Genomic DNA, 13,490 nt, shown 5'->3' with positions numbered 1-13,490 from the left:
ATATTTGCAAGAGTACTTTTCGATTCAGGCGCCGATAAATCCTTTGTAGACCAAAAATTTTGCAAACTACTGAATATGCCTATCAAAACCCTAGACGTAAAATACGAGGTAGAGTTAGCAGACGGCACGATAGAAACCGTCTCCACTGTTCTAGAGGGATGTGAAATGTCCATTAAGAACCATTATTTTCCTCTATCTTTACTTCCCTTCAAACTGGCGGGTTTCGACATTGTTCTAGGCATGGACTGGTTATCCCGTAATCAGGCCCAAATCATTTGCAACAGAAGGCACATAGTGCTAAAGACTCCGAGTGGTGAATCGCTTACCATTCGAGGAGATACATAGAATGGATTACCCGAGGACGTATCTATGCTCAAGGCTTCTAGATGTTTAAAAAGGGGCTGTGTCATTTACATGGCTTAGGTGATAATGGAAGAGCCCAAGCCAAAGATAGAAGACCTTCCTATGATTTCTGAATACCCCGAGGTCTTCCCCGAAGAACTACCTGGTTTACCACCAGATAGACAAGTGGAATTCAGAATAGACATCATTCCTGGAGCAGCTCCCATAGCTAGAGCGCCCTACAGGCTTGCTCCGACTGAAATGAAGGAATTAAGGACCCAGTTGGACGAACTGTTGGCAAAAGGTTTTTTCAGACCTAGTTCGTCTCCCTGGGGAGCACCTGTCCTATTTGTAAAGAAGAAGGACGGATCGATGCGCTTGTGCATCGATTATCGTGAGCTCAATAAAGTTAACATAAAGAATAGATATCCTTTGCCAAGGATCGACGATCTATTCGATCAACTGCAAGGAGCGAGCTACTTCTCGAAGATCGACTTAAGGTCGGGCTATCATCAACTAAAGGTCAGAGATGAAGACGTGCATAAGACAGCATTTAGGACTCGCTACGGTCATTACGAGTTTCTAGTGATGCCTTTTGGGCTCACAAATGCACCGGCTGCGTTCATGGATCTCATGAATCGCGTCTGCAAGCCGTACTTGGACAAATTTGTCATCGTCTTCATCGACGATATCCTTATATATTCCAAGAACCAAGCTGACCACGAGAAACACCTTTGTATTCTCGAATTGCTACAGCGTGAGAAACTCTACGCCAAATTCTCTAAATGCGAATTTTGGCTACGAGAGGTTCAATTTTTGGGTCACGTTGTAAGTGAGCGTGGTATCCAGGTGGATCCCGCTAAGGTGGAGGCAGTCGTGAACTGGCAAGAGCCAAAGACGCCTACCGAAATTCGTAGTTTCCTGGGGTTAGCAGGATACTACAGGAGATTTATTGAGAATTTTTCGAGGATTGCTGCGCCCTTGACTTCCCTAACCAAGAAGAAAGAAAAGTTCATTTGGGGCCCAAAGCAGCAAGAATCCTTTGAAATCCTGAAGCAAAAGCTGAGCAACGCACCTGTGTTGACTTTACCTGAGGGTACAGAAGAATTCGTAGTTTACTGCGATGCATCACACACAGGCATGGGGTGTGTGCTTATGCAGAAGGGCAAGGTTATTGCTTACTCTTCACGACAATTAAAGGTGCACGAAAAGAATTACACCACCCATGACTTGGAGTTGGGTGCCGTTGTATTTGCACTAAAATTGTGGAGGCATTACCTCTATGGTATTAAATTTGTGATTTATTCTGATCACAAAAGCCTTCAACATCTGTTTAACCAGAAGGAGTTGAACATGAGGCAACGCCGTTGGATGGAAACCTTGAATGATTATGATTGTGAGATCAGGTACCATCCCGGCAAAGCGAATGTAGTCGCTGATGCCCTAAGCAGAAAGGAAAGGGTGAAACCTATTCGGATCAATGCCAAGAGCATTGAAGTCAGGAATAACTTGATTGAAAGGATCTTAGCTGCACAGCGAGAGGCTGTGTTGGAAGCTAATTATCCTAAGGAAAAGTTAGGAGTAACTGAAGAGCAGTTAACTCTTAGCAAGGATGGAATCCTTAGATTGAACGGACGAATGTGGGTTCCGATTTATGGAGGACTACGGGATGTTATCCTCCAGGAAGCCCATAGTTCCAAATATTCTGTCCATCCTGGATCAGACAAAATGTATCAGGACTTAAAGGCAAATTATTGGTGGATAGGCTTGAAAAAGTCTGTAGCCGCCCACGTAGCAAAGTGCTTGACTTGTGCTCAAGTCAAAGCCGAGCACCAAAAGCCGTCTGGCTTGCTACAACAGCCTGAGCTTCCCGAGTGGAAGTGGGAATGCGTAACGATGGATTTTATTACCAAGTTACCAAAAACCAGGAAAGGAAACGACACAATATGGGTCATAGTCGATAGGCTGACTAAATCAGCTCATTTTCTACCCATCAAGGAGACGTATAGCTCCGATATGTTAGCCCAACTCTATGTTGATAAGATTGTAGCCATACACGGCATACCTGTGTCTATTATCTCCGACAGAGATACCAGGTACACTTCTCATTTCTGGAAGAGCTTCCAGCAATCTTTGGGCACGCGTTTGAACTTCAGTACGGCTTACCATCCACAGACGGACGGTCAGAGTGAGCGTACCATTCAAACGCTAGAGGACATGCTACGCGCGTGTGCTATCGATTTAGGTGGTAACTGGGACAAGAACCTACCCCTAATCGAATTCTCCTACAATAATAGCTACCATACCAGCATAAAGGCTGCGCCTTTCGAGGCATTATACGGTAGGAAATGTAGATCGCCTGTTTGTTGGGCGGAAGTGGGAGAGGTCCAATTATCAGGACCGGAGATAGTTTTCCAGACGACGGACAAAATTTTCCAGATTCGGGAACGTCTCAAAGCTGCCCGAGATAGGCAGAAAAGCTACGCTGATCCGAAGCGTAAGGATTTTCACTTCGAAGTAGGTGAAAAGGTGTTGCTTAAAGTATCACCCTGGAAGGGGGTGATGCGTTTCGGCAAGAAAGGTAAACTGAGCCCGCGATACATAGGACCTTTTGAGGTTATCGAACGGGTCGGGTCAGTTGCCTATAAATTAAACTTACCAGAAGAGCTCAATGGAATTCATAATGTGTTCCACATCTGCAATCTAAAGAAGTGTTTCGCCGATGAATCATTGGTGATCCCACACACAGATGTGCATATAGATGAGAGCTTAAAGTTTGTAGAGAAGCCTTTGTTGATTGAAGATCGACGGGTGAAAAAGCTTCAAAGAAAGCACGTACCAATTGTAAAGGTCAAATGGGATGCTCATAGAGGTCCCGAATACACGTGGGAAGTCGAAGCCACGATGAAAGAAAAGTACCCCTATTTATTTGAGTAAATCTCGGGTCGAGATTTATTTTAAGGGGGTGAGGATGTAACACCTCGAATTTTTGTGTCCAATGATGTGTTAACACGTGTCATTTGATTACACGTGGCATCGATATTAAATAAAGGACTAATTTTGTCAAGCCTTGAAAGTATGTAAATTCGAGGGTTATAAATGTCAACAAAGGGTAAATATACTGTATAGTAACCCTAAGTGATACTCGTACCTTCAAACGAATAAATCATGGATCGTACGGAAGCGAAACGCGGAAGAAAGTGAGAGATTACGAGCTACAGGGGTTAACCGTGTCAACATGTTTAAATTATACCTCTGAGTGACCCTTTAACGTTCCCGAGGCGTTGTAACAGTATTATACGCTCACCAGAATATACTGTATAAATTCCGCGAAGTTCCGTTTTAAAACGAGAAAGTTATGATCAAATTCGTATGAGAAGGGTTAAAAGCGTCAATAATATAATTTAAGACTTTCCGGGTAATAAATAAATTAACCGGGGGCTTAACAATACGGGTAAATAACGCGAGGTCCTTAATTGTAATTAACCGAGGGCCAAATCGCAAAGTTACCCCTTCAAACCCGAAAGGTCAGGTAATTAATTACCAAGATTTTATAATCATTACAAAAGATTTAAAAAGATATTCATTTTAACCCCTACGGACCGTAAAGGTTATGCCTTACGGACCGTAAGGAGGGGAATGATTGATTTTGATCCGCCTCTGGCTTACGGATCGCAAGGCTGAAGCCATACGGTCCGTAAGCGATGCCCAGCGACAGAAAGTTGGCTGTTGGCTGTCCAAAGCGGTAAAACATGAAGTAATGGGTTTCTCAGGGTCATGGGTGCCCCCTACTCGACCCATAACTCTCTAGGCCACCTGCCATTCATCCATGGTCACTTGTAGAGTGTGTTGTGATGATCTTAAAGCCCTTCTTGCACTATAAATAAGCACATTGTGTGCATAAGTTCATCACAACTCAAAAACACTTCTCTGGTCACTTCAAAAGCTCCCAAGTGTTCTTCTTTGTTCTCTAAGCAAGCCTAAGCTTCTGTAAGTCGTTTAAATCCTTTGTGGTTTAGTTTTACTTAGTAATATAGCTAAAAACCAAACCGTCGTAACTACGGTTTGACTTCAAAATAAATCCGTAATGGCTCAGTCTTATGACGGATCAAAAGTAGTTATGAGTTGGTAATTATGTGGGTAATAAACCCCTAAAAGGGTTCCCTCTGATCGCCACTCTAACTAGTTCAAATGTCGAGTCAAACGAACGTTTAAAAAGTCAACAGAAAGCCGTTTTTGCGAATCTTGCATAATCTGTAATGTGTATGCTATGAAACCTGTTTTGATGATCCTAAAACATGATATTAAGTATATAAACTTGTTTACGCTCGTTCAAATCGACCATTTGCTATATTGACCCGGTTCGGAGCCGAATGTGGCAAAAGTTTGACTTTTGCTTTGACTTCAGCTCTGACCCGTTTTAGTGAGGTATAGATATTCCTTAGGACTCTCTTAGGACCAGGTTACATGATGGTATAACCCTCTGTGACCGGTTCGTTGGTTGTCCGAGTCTTCTACGCATTTCCGTTAATCGCCAAAAAGTTGACCGTAACGGCCTTTTTAAAATAAAACGAGTATTTCGGACACGTGAACGGACCATAACCTTGCTTACTAAATTATAAGCATGTCCTTAAAGTTTCACGTCAATCCGAGGTCTAGAATGAGAGTTATGCTAAATAGCGCATTTATAAGAAACTTTTGTAGTAAACGGCGCAATTAGCATAACGCCTATCTAAACCAAGATTTCGTCACCAAAACTTTTACCCACTGTTATAAAATAATATTTTTGGAACTTTAAAGATTTTTAATTATTTTTAGCCTGCTCATAACCTACGGTTATGGCTACGGTTCGGTAAATACCGAATATGCCCTTTTCGGCCAAAACTTGAGTTCTACAAGGTCTTTTGACCCGATTCCAGTTGCTACTGATTTTAAATAATAAATAAAGTATTTTAAACTTTATAAACTGTTCGGGAAACTCAGATTTCCTGTAGAACTCGAAAAGCTCTTTAAAAGACTTTAAAATGACCGAAAACCCCTACGGGGCGTAATATTAACTTAAACTCGTTACGGGTATCACAGAAGGTATCCTACTGATAGCACAACCTCTTTAAGGAATATTGACTTAGGAAATAAACGTAGGACTCTCATGGTTAACCGTTTCGCCTATTGTGCGCACGGTTCGGCTTATGGAACTAGTTTTCATAAATTAGCCGACATGGGTCAAACCGTATTATTTTGACCCCAAAATCGAGAGTGTGAACCTTGAACCCATATAAAACAAGTCTCTGAACTTGTTGGGTCGGAATCACACTCCATTCTCGGTTTTCGCCTTTTCGCGCGATTAAACCATATTTATATTTCGGAACCAACCGGTCTAGGCTACGGCCAATATAAAGACCCGTTACGATTCTAATAGCTTAATTAAAACCTTCGTTCCAGAATAGGAGCCCCAGTAAAAGCTACCTGTGACGTAATCCATTAAGGAATATACTTGCAAAGGTAAATACTTTTAACTTATTTTCCCTTATACGGGCTTGGGATACGGTATATTAATACCGCTTGATTGAGCATCATATCTTCCATCACTTAGGTGGTTAATTGAATAATGTGATCGGCTCATTTAGACAGTCTTGTTACTTAAAAGCCTTTGGGGGGTTAATGACCGTTGTCCCGGATATCCTTGGCATCATTTTACGAAATGGCCACGACCTCGACATCCCGGTGTAGGCGTACACCCGGTATATTATGTCGACATTATTATTATTAAAAGACGTAGCCGTTGGTTTTTACACCACGGTTTTACGCAATGTGGTGTGTCTATTAATCTTTAACCCGGACAGGATCCGGGCTACTGAACGCATAAAAGGACATGTAATTCGTTCACAAGATTTTAATAATTTTCCCAAGTTATAAAAGAGTTTGTGCCTCGTGCATTCAAATCAATTTTAATAAACATTTTCAAATGTGTCAGTTGAACGTATTTACCAGTGTAAACTGACGTATTTTCCCCAAAAGATTAAGTGCAGGTACTACACGAAATTTGGCTGGTAATAGCTTCCTAGCATCACGAATAGTCTCGCAAACTTGATGCTGTATCTGACTGAACAATACTTTATTTTATTTATGATCCCCTGTGGATACAATTCGACTTCTGTAATACACTTGATATTACATTCAAAAGGTTGAATTATATTTATCTTTATGCTTCCGCTGTGCATTTATATAGTTGTGTGGTTTGACTATATTGTTGCCAACTACGTCACGGTAATCCCCCACCGGGCCCACCGGTGATACACGTGGAAATCGGGGTGTGACAATTAACTATGAGAGATTATTGCAAACATGTTGACCCATAAGCCCTCTTTTTAACTATGGTTTTATTTGAAAAGTCATTATGCCTTTCAAATGTAATGACCATTGTCCATAACATTTGGTTTACCTATTAAAGTAACCAGAAATCTATTTTTGACTCCGTTTAACTCTCATCAAACCTTACATTTAAATGAGAGTTATTCTATCATGCGTACCTGGCTCGGATCATTATATTGACCCATTTAAATACCTTGCCTCAACAGTTGCTAAGTAATAGCGATGTAGATATTCACTCGATAATTATCCCTGTAATCACACCACTCGACAAGCCATTAGTCAATTTTGTCAATGAGTGATATTTTCACCTTTTGACCCGTCTGGTCTAAATGACCGATTATAATCATGAGATGACATTTATTACCTTCTCGTCTATATGATTCACTTCGGTTTACACCATGCGGTCATTTTGCTTATAACTCATTTCTTAACACTTTTGGCCTATTATGGCTTACATCATAAGTGTCTTTCAATAACTAGCGGTTACGGTCAACGTATGACCAAAATTTCCGTTTTACCCTTATCGTTTGTTTTGGTTTACCATATAAGGTATCCATCAAGAATTCTATGTTTATTAGTCATTGCTTGACTAAGTAACCATATTAGCCCTTTTTAACCATTAAACATAGTTTATTATCATCTTCGGTTGTCTTGTTCCGTACGACTACACGTCGGAACATTATATCATGATTGTTAACTTATCTTATTCGTAGTTAATACGATGAGAGAATATTCTGTAATTCAAGAGTAGTGTAAGATATACTTACCTTGCACCCGAATCATGCTTTTTCTTCATTCTTGATTCGTTTGACCCGGTTTCTTCCCAAGCTTTCACCTAGCTCGTCAAACGTCAAACTATCATTATAATTCACGAGATGGTTAGATTAGCCATAATCATTTACGACTATTCCATCTTACGGGTTTTACGTCGAAACTACTATTCGACTTCATCATTGGTTAGTTTGACTTTTAGAAGTCAACTACCTTTAATCATACCGCAAGCATAATTAAGTTAAATCATCGTTATGATTAGAATCCGTTTTAACACATATTTCATGTAATTAGTCAAACTAGCCAATTACGCATTTCTCTCATAAAATCTTCTTTTTAATATTCATTCAGGCATTTTAACAAAATCTTATAGGCGAGATTTTGTACACATATTTTCTCTAATTATGGTCATCATTTTAACCAAGTTTTAGTATCACAATCATGCCTCTATGTCTAGTGCACATGAACTACACCTAGAACTAGCATCACAACATCAATGTTCATCCATTTAACACCTTAATTCAAGTGTTCATCATATTTCTACAAAACCCATTTAACACATGATAAGGTAATTATCAAATCCCTAGTTTTGGCCTCAATTCATCAAGTTTTCAACTAGGGTTTGTTTCTAAACAAAGATTTCATCATAATAACACTTATATACATCAACATTCATTTCGATTATGATTGTTCATCATAATCTCAAAGTATCACCAAATTACAAAATTTGACATACCTTTTGATCCTCTTGACTTGGTGATCGTTTATACGCGTTCATGCATTGATTTGGTCTTGAATTGATCCTCAATTTGGGGTTTTTAGCTTGAACAAGGGTGGAACCCTTGTTTTCCCCTTCCTGGTCGTACGAACACACACACACACTGTGTGTGGTATTTTATTTCTTGTTTTATTAAAACAAGTTTGCCTACTTGGCCCTAATACCCTTTCTTGTTTTATTTTGATCAATTGAAACCATAACTCATTATTTATCACTTAATTACATATTATTAACTAGGTTAATTATTCCTAGTTAATTTAATGGGTTCGAGAAGTCATAACCCGTTTTACTTTAAGTCCCGTTAAATCGGGCCTTTTATCCATTCTATTTTCTTGAAAGCTCTTATTCACTTTTAATTAATATTAGGATTATTCACTTAATTCCTAATATTTGCCGAGTTACTTTTACCACTAAAGGTACTTTCCTCGTCTTTAGTATTAACGGGGTTTAATTACCAAACCCGTTTTCGGGGTGTTACACTGCACTCATTGGGGGTACAGGTTCTAGGACTGGGTTCGGAATCTGGGGTGCGCGTTCCTGGTACGGAGATGTAGGGGCCTGAAATGGGTAAGGATTTTCTAGAATCTCCCTAATGAATACATCATTATCGTAATAGGGATCTAGAGGATCTAAACCTGGGTAGGCTCCTAGGTTTTGCATGGGCACGTCTTCGTGTATCGGATAACGTTGCACATAGTCCCTGTTATCATCCCACCATGGGTCGTAATTTGGGTCTAAGGGATTTGGTGTAGGTACCCTAGGTACTTCCTCCGGATTAAAATCATGCATTTCTACTTGATTTTCAGGGTTTTCTATCTCCCACTGTTGGTCAGGAATTGGTGGTTGTGGTTGGGGTGCTAACATTTGCTCCAGGTTAGGTTCAGCTGCAATGGTTGCTAATATGTGGATATTGGCTATACCCCTATTAAGCATATCCTGGGCATATGCATCGGTTTCTCTTTTAGCTGCGGCTAGTGCTCTCTGCTCTTGTAACTTTTTCATACGCTTTCTACGCTCGTGTGCTCCCCTACTGAACCATCCCCTCTTTTTCTGAGGAAATGGCTCTTCAGATTGAGCCTTAAATACGAATATTCCTTCTTTCGTATCAGTATAGTACCCCGAGAGGGCAGGCTGAGAAGAGGCACCTTCGCTTCTAGGCGAACCAGACAATTGACGGTACGCGTCAGATGGTCCTTGGTTGCTTATACTGCAAACTAACAAATAGTCAAATAACACATAACAAGAAAATACAATTATGCACGTATTCCGGTAGTTTATTTCCTAACAATTTGGTGTCAGCAGAACACTTTTGTGGCTGAATCAATGGCTTAGCTCTGATACCACCTTCTGTCGCAACCCCCGTCCCCCTATTACAAACCCGGGAACGGGCGGCCGCGGCTAGTTTCGGTGGTATCTTGTTTTTGTCTAATTTGGCAGCGGATTTTACATCAGGACCGTAGTTAGGAAATATTTTATCAGAGTAAAATACCACACTTTCATGATATTAAACATATGGGATAAAACCCAAGTTTTCAGTACACACATTTTCATAGGAATAAATCCTATTTTTATTTAATAAAAACATCTATCCTTTTTAGGTAACTTAATTGCCACATTCCAAGCCTTCAGTGCTGTCCAGCTCGCTTCTAATTGGCTTTCACATTTTGTTACCTGAAACGCGTTTAAAACATTTTTGTCTGTGGGAAATGCTGGTGAGTGAATCCCAGTTCAATCAAGTTTTAATAAAAACCATTGTGCAGTAATGAGGGTGATTCCGCAATTACATTTGTTTCCAAGTCATATCAATTAACACCCACGGTACTGTCGTTCCGACTTATGGTCATGTTACGCCTCGCAAGGCAGTCACAAATTTTGTATACAAAACCCCAAATTTACCGATGATAATTGTATCCTTACAAATACTCAATAACTGCTTAATATATAATTAATTAAGTGAGGTTTTGTAAAAACAGTTTTCAAAAAGGAGATTACTCACATTGCTGTCTTAGATTATCCTTTAGGGTTTCCTGGTAACAATATATAAATTACACAAATGCACGCGTGTTAGTGTAATAACCCATTTTAACATTAGCAATACCCTCCCCGAGACGGCATTCCAACGACTACGTCGGGCAGAACGACGACAACCATTACGGAACCTTAGATCAATCGGGCAGAGTATCTAATACGTATCCAGAGGTTATGATACTTACAATGGAGCAGAACTTCGCTATTGGGGGGGGGGTATTAGACCCGAGTATAACGCCTACTATTCAGAATTGAGAAAGAGATTTCGAATTTGAACGAGCAGACTGAAGATCCGATGGCCTCTACTTATAGGGCATGTTTTTTACTTTTACGCGGCCCGCGTAAAACAAGACCAGGGCCTACGTGGCCCGCCTAGTAGGTGGACTAGGCCATAGGTGATCCGGGTCATTGCATAGAGTCGACGAGTGTTGGGCCACGTGGCGGCCTGGGGTCGTGCCAGCCATCACCTTCTCGCGGCTCGCGTAAGGGTTGAGGTGTGGCTTACGCGGCCCGCCTCAAACCCAAAAATTAGATTTTTAATTATTTTTAATGATATTTAAGGTATTCGGGGTCCGTTTTCACGTATGGGGGTATTTTAGGGACATATCGGGTATACTCATAGTGATTGTGTAACAGTTAAGACTGTTATTGGATCAAAGGGAGCTCTTTAGAGTTAGCCTGATCAGATTACAACAGATAAGTGTCGGACAAAATTAACAAGATTGCGCAAAGTGTTGGATTAGTCCTCTTGATCAGATGGTTGTTCGATCGGACGGCAGTCCGATCAGATTACCATTCGATTGGGAGGATTTATGTGAGTGGGGGACGGATTGCCATCCGATCGGATGGTCACCCGTACGGATGGCCAATCAATCGAATGGTCATTTGATCCAAGGGTTAGATTTCCAAAAGTTTAACTTCCAGGCGAAGTGCTCAACTCTGGTCACTCCGATCGGATGGTCATCCGATCAGACGACAGTTCGATTGAATTGCCATTCGATCATGGGGGTTTCCAAAGTTCCAAGGTTTCAAAGATTCAACTTCCAAAAGATTCTAAGTATTTAAGGGTTAAGACACATACCACTCCGATCGGATGGCCGTTCGATCAGACGGCAACCCGATCGGATTGCCATTCGATCCTAGAGGGCCTTGTCCCGTTCACACTCTTGTAAAGTTTCTAAGTTTCGATTCTAACAATAACTGCACGGTAGGTATTGAGACAATGGTAACCATGTAAGTATCCAGCCAATCTGATCGGACAGGAATCACCCTAGTCCGTTCAGGTGTCTGTTTTTGACTGGGTTTATGTCGGAATCCGTACTCCGGTCATCTTCTTCGGCAACAACCCATTTCCAAACCGACTCCAGACTATTCATCAAGTCTACAGTCCGTTTAGATCCGGATTCCATCGTTTCAAGTGAATTTCTAAGAAAATATGAAGGAAAAGTATAAGTATTAGCTGAAAAGTTTAGATCTAGCAAGGTTTTGGTGTAAAATGTATGAAATTTCTTAGATCTGAGCTAGATCTTGACAGGAATGACATCACTCAACTTGTCTGTACAAACAGCCATGATGACGTCATCCTCAAGAGCTCAAATCTCAGAGATTTCATGGTGAAAAGTGAGATTTCAAAGGAGAATCTCGTAGAGAATAGTGCGGTGATCAAAGATATACAAGAATCTAGTGTAAAACGTACCAAAATCGCCGAGAAATGGAAGAAAAGAGGGAGTGCGTGCGTCTGGTCGAAGGAGGCTGTCACATCAGTGAGAAAGGATGTGACAGGTCCTATTTATAGTGTGAGAGCGACGATTGACGCGGTGTGGAACGGATCGGATGGCACTTCGATCGAATGGCCCTCCGATCGGATGGTCATCCGATCGGATTGCCATTCGGTCAATCCCATCCTTTCCGTGTTCCCGTCTTTGTTTCATTTTGTGAGTTATATTAAGCGTTGCGTTGCGTATTATTGGGTAATAGTATCACATAACTAGATTACATCATTAACACATTAGTTTCCAAGTTTCATAGTTTCCGCCAGTGACAAGTCTCCAGTCTCTCGTTCAACCAAGTCTCAAGTTTCACGTGTCTCAAGAGTCAAGCACCAAAGTATCAAGTATCAAGAATCAAGAATCTAGTTTCCAAGCATCATGTATCAAGAATCAACAATCAAGAGTCAAGTCTCATAGTGTTAAATATCAAGAATTAAGTTTCTAGAATCAAGAATCAAGCACCATAGTATTAAGAATCAAGAATCTAGATTTAAGCATCACACGTATCACATATTTTAGGGACTAAAATTGACAATAGCTAAAAGTCTAGGGACGCAGTCGTTACAGTCTCCCCTCCTTTGGGAGATTTCGTCCCTGAAATCTAGGAAGAAGACTACTCGAAGAGATGCGGATACTTGGTATTCATCTCACTTTTAAGTTCCCAAGTGAATTCGGCGCCGCGCTTTCCTTCCCATCGAACCTTGACTATGGGAATTTTGCTGCGCCTCAATCGCTTGGCACCTTGATCCATGATTTCGACCGGTTTCTCCACAAAGTGTACAACTTCATTTATTTGCAAGTCTTCAAGGGGAACCTATAGCTCCTCGTCGGCTAAGCATTTACATAGGTTAGATACGTGGAACACTAGATGTACGTTGTTTAGTTCTTGTGGTAGGTCGAGTCTATACGCCACCTTGCCAATCCTTTCGAGTATCGTGAAAGGACCCACATAGCGCGGAGCGAGCTTTCCCTTCTTATCAAAACGAACCACTCCCTTCCAGGGAGATACCTTGAGAAGAACTCGGCCACCAACATCAAATTCCAGAGGCTTGCGCCTTTTATCGGCATAGCTCTTTTGTCTGCTCCTAGCCTTGATCAAGTTATCACGGATCTGAAAAATCTTATCCGTTGTTTCTTGAATGATTTCAGGGCCAGTAAACTGCTTGTCACCAACCTCATGCCAGCTGATAGGAGATCGGCACTTGCGACAATGCAAAGCTTCGAAAGGAGCCATCTGAATACTAGAATGATAGCTGTTATTGTACGAGAACTCAATCAATGGTAAATGTACATCCCAGTTACCACTGATGCGTGTGTAGTGTAATATATTTTTGATATATAATTAAGCCCTTTTTACACCTTTAACCAAGTTTTAAATTTATAAAACACGATATTCACTAACACTAAACACACATATGGGCAAGTGCACC

Source organism: Helianthus annuus, chromosome 10 (genome assembly GCF_002127325.2).
Source record: "Helianthus annuus cultivar XRQ/B chromosome 10, HanXRQr2.0-SUNRISE, whole genome shotgun sequence".
NCBI lineage: Eukaryota > Viridiplantae > Streptophyta > Magnoliopsida > Asterales > Asteraceae > Helianthus > Helianthus annuus.
This window is presented reverse-complemented; position numbering follows the sequence as displayed.